The following is a 6,643-nucleotide window of genomic DNA, read 5'->3' as shown; positions in this document are numbered from 1 at the left end:
CCTCCTTAGGGCCCATTAGCAGGCACATACATCCCGAGCTGGGCACTGGCTAGACCCCAGCTCCTTCCTCTTGCCCTTGAAGCCCAGGCACCTGTGTTCCCCCTGCAGCTGCCTCTTGATGTGTCTTTATTGAAGGAAGGAGCGTGTCTGACGTGGGAAGTCTGACACCGGGCTCCAGGCTGGTGACAGGGTTGGGGACTCGTCCTCTGGGCCCCGCCCTGAACCCTGGGTTTCCCTGGAGTGCATCCAGCCCTCACCTGGCACCCTGGCTCTGGCTTTCCATGCAGACACCCCGCTGGTGCCAGTCTCTCCTCGGCTGGATGCGCCCAGCTGGTCCAGGCTGTGTTCCCCTAGGAACACCTGCACCCAGTTACCAGCAAAGGACCAGACTCCCAGCCCTCAGCGTGTGACCAGGACAAAGTGCAGCTTGTGTTAGGGGCCAGGGTCGGGGGTTCGTTGGCATCCTGGGGTCCCACAGCTCACCACGCTGAGAGTGGAGAAGACTGATCACACACACATTTGGGCAAAATGACAGCACGTGTGAAATGCCAGGTTCGCTCAAGGGCTGACCTTCCTGTGCCCCTGTCCACTGACAGCTCCACCCTTGCTCTGACTCAGGAAATAGAGGGTAGAGTCCAGGGCGAAACACAGCTGACAAAGGAGAAGTCCAGCCAAATCACAGACAAGGCAGCACAGACGTGTGGTCATCAGTGCTGGGCCTGGCACCACCCCAGCCACCCGGGCCAGTCCCCCAGGGCCTGCCTCCCGCACGGGGATCGCGCTGGGTTCACTGTCTGACGTCACCTCTGGGTTCCCACCTTCCAGCTCTGGTTCCCATCGCCCAGCTTAGCTGAGGCGGATCTGAAAGGGTCAGACCCCTGGGATCTCAGCAGTGTGGCTGTATGGTCAGCCCCAGGGAAGGGCCCATCGGAAAGGCCAAGGGGTCCGGGAGGGAGCAACTGGGTGATGACTTCAGTGGGCAGCCAGCCCAGCGGCTCAGGATACTCGCCCACCCCTCTCTGCCACGTCATGCGCCCGGCTCTTCCCAGAGCGCACATCCTCTGGGAGTCTCCTGCTCCCTGTTGTCTCCTACTGATGCCTGGGGAGCGCTCTGTTTCCACTTGTTCAGTGAGCAGGACGTTGACACTCTGTCAAAGTTACTATTTTGCCAGCTGCTTCTTACCCATGTTTCCTGAAATATTGGTCTGCCCAAATCACAGCTCCACGTCGGAACTCACTCTGATTTATGGCTGTTTGCTGCTTTGCTCTGCACCCATTTCTACTGATATATTTGCTCTGTCTACACACAGAGGAGTTCGTTCACATTTGTTTAATTTGGGGTTTGTCTTCCTCTTATCAGCCTGTACCAAACAGTGCCAGTATTTGCTCCCCTGGAGTGTAACTTCTATCCTGGGTATGTCATCCCCTTATCCACTCCCTGCTGGCACTCCCAGATTCTTCCCGAGCTCCCTTTCACTCTGGAATTTGTCATTTTTCTCAGCTACTAAAACGCGACTGCATCCCCTGATGTTGAGACTGTCTGCTCCATCCCAGAACACACTGCTGTGTTGCATGGGCGTCACTCTTCACCCCATGGCCGTTCTGTCTGGTGACTTTTAATCACTCATGCACACGTGCTCCATCACTCGCTCAGTCCTGCCCAACTCTTTGTGACCCCATGAACTGCAGCCCGCCTCAGTCCTGGATTCTCCAGGCAGCAATACTGGAGTGGGTTGCCACTTCCACCTCCAGGGGATCTTCCTGACCCAGGATCAAACCCATGTCTCCTGCATTGGCAGATAGATTTCTTTACCACTGAGCCACCAGAGAAGCCCTTCAATATGTGTGAGGAAAGGCATTCAGATTCCCCAACCCTGATTCTTTCTCTGTAAAAACTGTCTTCTACGTGCTGGCAAGCATGGCAATCACAATCTTCCACCCAGGGAGCTGTGACTGTTGACCGGGTTTATGCAGGAGAAACTGAGACCCAGCAGGGAGGAACAACCTGCCTAGGGACCACTGCAGGATTGAAAGGAAGGGTCACCACACCAGACTGGGGGTCTGCAGGCCAGGAAGGCAGGCATGTAGGGCGCCTGCCCTGGCTCAGGCCTTGAAGGGGACCTGCAGCCCCTGGTATCAGCAGGAAGGGTGTGAGAATGGAGCCAGCCTACTAAGCCTATGCATCTGAGGTCAGCGAAGGGCCTGCCCGGGGAGAGGGCCGTAGGCTCAACTGCAGACACCTCTAACAGGACAGGGCAGGCATGTCATGTAAAGAAAGACCAGAATGACCTGACAGGGGGACAGCAGCCAGTGGTGACCCAGGTCAGGTTGCATCCCGGGCACACCTGTGCCAGGAGCTCAGGGACTGCATGATGAGGCCGCAGGCCATGGCTCTGGGCCAGAGAGGGTCTGGGGCCTCTTCCGCCAGAAATGAGAGTGAGAGTACCCCTACTCCGCCCCTGCTGTGGGGATCACTGTTAAGATTCAGTGGGTTCTGAGGGTGTTTAGCACAAGCCCCGGGCCCACCGGACAACCCGGAGCTCTGCTCTCCTAGCTGCGGGTGGCCCCTGGGAGGGCTGGAGAAGCTGCAGAAACCAGGTCTCCCACAGGCCAGGGGGACCACAGGGATCCCAGGGCTTGGTGATGAGCAGGTGGCAGGCGGGGCTCCTGTGTGCAAGAGGATACCCTGCCCCCATCCGTCCCGGGGCCGTGGACCTAGAAGTGCCCCTCACCCAGAGCATCCTGTGTGATGGTCGTTCCCCAGGGGTGACGGCTGGGCACCAGGGCCTGGACCTTGTGGGCGGCCAGCAGGTCCTGGGCCAAGTCTCAGAGGCAAGGCCATCCAGCGAAGCTGTGACTTCGGTCCCCCCCACTGCAGCCCTCCCTGGGTGCCCCCCACACCCCGTGAGTCTGAGCAGGATGTGACACGCCACCTGGTCCCCTGAGGTTGACCAGAAGCCGGGACTCTTGGTGACACTGGGCCGGCCACGCCGTTTGTGTCCAGCCCAGTGATGGTAACCCCCAGCCCCATCCGGCTTCTCCAGGGGGCTCGCTTGGCCTCTCCAGGGATGGGGGTGACAGCTGCTCTGGTGGTATCTGCGAGTGCCTGGGCCCAGTGGGGTCTCCCGGGAGGGGTGCAGGGGGACAAACACAGGCTTGCTCCTTTATATGCCTTCCCGCTTGGAGCTTTTTATCCCAACAAGCAGGGTGACTTCCATGATTAAAAAACTGTTTTGAGGGACTTCCCTGGTGCCCACAGAGGCCACGGAAAGGGGTGAAAGTGGGGCACGAACGGGTGAATCAAGGAGGCCAAGGCTGGGTGACACTTGTCTTTTATGGTAATGTCTTCGTATCAATTGCCCTTTTTCATAATGAGTCGCCATCATTTTTTGCAAAAGTAAGCATGTCATAAAATAGCTGTGTAGCTTATACTGTGCTGTGTAATAATCAGGGCGGGTCAAAGATGGACATGTGGGCCCCTGGCCGGCCCCTCACCAGCTCCCTGCACCCCAGGCTCACCAGGGCTCTGTGGAGGTTGGTTCGGTCAGGGTGCAGGCACGGGCCTGGGCTGTCTCAGGGTCACTGTTCAAGGTCCCCAGCTCTTGTCTGGATCCATCCCCGTGCACAGTCAGCAGTTCTACTCCAGCTGGGCCAGGAGCCCAACCACCACAGGGCATGCAGGCCCAGGTGAACAGCGCCCCAGGTTCCAGCCCGCTGGCACCGCTGCCCCAGGTTCCCACGGGGGAGGTGCAGGGACTTGGGCCCCCAGCGGGTCCCTGCACGCCCCAGCTGCGGCTGCCGGTGCCTTAGCCCAGCATTGATTTTCCCTTCCTGCTCCGGCCACACTTTGAAGTTGGTCCCAGCTGTGCATACCTCCACATGGTCCGCATGCTGACCTTGGCCTCCCTGCCCCTGGCAGAGCGCACAGTCCTCCTGTAAAATGTGCCACCTCCTGGAGAGGCCAGCGCGCAACCCAGGGCACAGACAACCCAGCCCTTGACCGTCCACGCAGACACTGTGTTGCAGAGAGTGGCACACGGGCATCCCCTCCTCAATTACTGTGTAAACACGCATGAGGGAGATGGGGGGCCACAGGAGCAGAGAGCTGTGTGCTCTGTCTGCTCTAGGGAGGCTGCAGGGACACAGGAGGCTCTGGGGGCTGGCTGCCTTCCTCCTCCAGGGCACAGAGTGGGGAACAAGGTGCCCACCCCAGGTGAGCCCAGCAAGCTTCCCAGGGCCTAGGACAGAGCAGGCTGCAGGGCTCAGTGGGCAGGCTCCACCTCCAGGCCATAAGGACGTCAGCTGGGGGGTCCTGGTGAGGACAGGGGCCCAGAGGTCCAGGATGGCTGATGAGAAATGCAACACAGACACATACACACATTTACACACACACACACACACACACACACACACGCATGCATACACATACACTCATACACACACACATTTATACACACATACACATGCATATACACACATACTCATACACACACACATTTACAAACACATACATATGCATACACGCACATACACATACATACTTATACACAATATATACACACATTTACAAACACATACACACATGCATATACACAAATACACACACTCATACACATACACACATACACACATATTCATACACATGCATATACACACATGCACATATTTACCAACACGCGTACACATGCATATACACACACATACTCATACACACACATTTACAAACACATACATATGCATATATACACACACGCACTCATACACACATACACATGCATATACATACACATACACACATGCTGATACACATACACACATTTACACACACATGCACACATATACATACACATACACACAAGCACACACACACAATACTAAAACAGAGTCCTGAGGCGCCCCCACCTCTGCCTTAGTCCCCTTCCCACAGTCCAGGAGCCTCTGTCTGGACCACCCAGGCCTTACTCTCAGCCCCTCAGAGTACTTCACAGGTTTCGAACAAACTGGTTTCCTTTCCTTTTAACATGTTTCATTTATTTAGTTTTGGCAGTGCCGGGTCTCCATTGCTGTGCAGGCTTTGCTCTAGTTGGGGTGAGCGGGGCTGCCCTTCTTTGCAGAGTCCGGGCTTCTCATTGCAGAAGCTTTCCTGATTGTGGAGCACAGGCTGTAGGGCACACAGCCTTCAGTAGCTGTGGCAGGCAGGAACCTTGGAGTGGTTGCCGTTCCCTTCTCCAGGGGACCTGCCCAACCCAGGGATCGAACCACGGTCTCCTCTGCACTTCAGGCAGGTTCTTTACCGTCTGAGCCACCAGGGAAGCCTGAAGCCTGGCCCTTGCACCTCCTGGTTTGTTTTCTTGGGGTCCAGGCCCTTTGAGCCTGCAGGGGAGCCGAGGGCCAGAGCTGGCCAGCAGAGGGCAGCAGAGGCCGTGGAGCTGCCTTACAGACAGCCCACCCCACTTACAAACGAACAGAGCCCCTGGCCAGCCCACGCACGACCCCTTCCCCGCACAGAGCAGAGGCCATCTGCCTGGTCCAGCCAGCTGGCTGGCAGGGTCACCCCCAGACCTCCCATCCCATCACTGAGTTTCCTCGCTGCATTCACCAGCTCTGTGCCTGTCTGTGCCCCGTTTCACAATGCCCACTCATCCAGGTTCAGAGGCCTGAGGTCTCCAGTGGGCACAGGACAGGGGGACACAGCTCCCAGCCTCGGAGGGAGGGGCAGAGGCTGTGCCTGGGGAGAGTCCGGCCACACGGAGTCTGGCGGGGAGGTGGCATTGAGGCCTGGGCAGCATTGAGGGCTCCTGGCCTGAGCTTGGGCTCCCTGGCTCCCAGACCTCACCTTGCTGCCCCTCGTCTCTGCAGGGGAGCTGATGTGGGATTGGAGTGTCAGACCGATGTAGTGGGAGGACGTCCTCGGTGGGGCTGGCGGGGGTCTGTGGGAACCGACGGGCAGGTGGAAGCTCCCAGCTCTTTCTCTGAGCGCTGGGAGCAGTTGGGGCCCGTCTGGGCGGGAGCCCTGCAGGGGAGGGCAGTGGGCACAGCCCAAGGTGGTCTGGGAGGGGGTCGCAGTTTGAGGAGCACAGTCCTCCAGGCCCCCTGAGCTGGAGGGTCCCCCTTCAGAATAGGCAGGGTCCCCTGGGGAGAAGGAGCTGTGAGCTGGCCACCAGACTGCACAGCCCACCCAGGCCCACCCGCGCCCCCTCCCTTTCTGCGCGGTCCTGCCTGGCTCCCAGCGGCCCTCACTTCCCTGTCCCTGGGCTCAGACCCCAGACTTGACACTTGGATCTTCCCCAAACCGACCCAGAGGTCATGCTGCTGCTGCTGCTGCTGCTAAGTCACTTCAGTCGTGTCCAACTCTGTGCGACCCCATAGACAGCAGAGATCATGGGGAGACCCAAACCAGTGCCACAGGGAAAGCGGCAGCCCAGCTTAAGGGGAGTGATGTGAGGGGTGAGAGGGGTGTGAGGGGCGTGTGAGGGGTGTGAGAGGGTGTGAGGGATATGAGGGGGTGTGGGGGGTGTTTTTGGTGTGAGATGGTGTGAGGGGTGTAAGGGGTGTGAGGGGTGTGAGGGGGGTTTGAGGGGTGTGAGCGGTGTGGGGGGTGTGAGGAGGTGTGAGGGGTGTGAGGGGGTGAGTGGGGTTTGTG

The sequence above is a fragment of the Bos indicus genome, chromosome 17 (assembly GCF_029378745.1).
Source record: "Bos indicus isolate NIAB-ARS_2022 breed Sahiwal x Tharparkar chromosome 17, NIAB-ARS_B.indTharparkar_mat_pri_1.0, whole genome shotgun sequence".
NCBI lineage: Eukaryota > Metazoa > Chordata > Mammalia > Artiodactyla > Bovidae > Bos > Bos indicus.
This window is presented reverse-complemented; position numbering follows the sequence as displayed.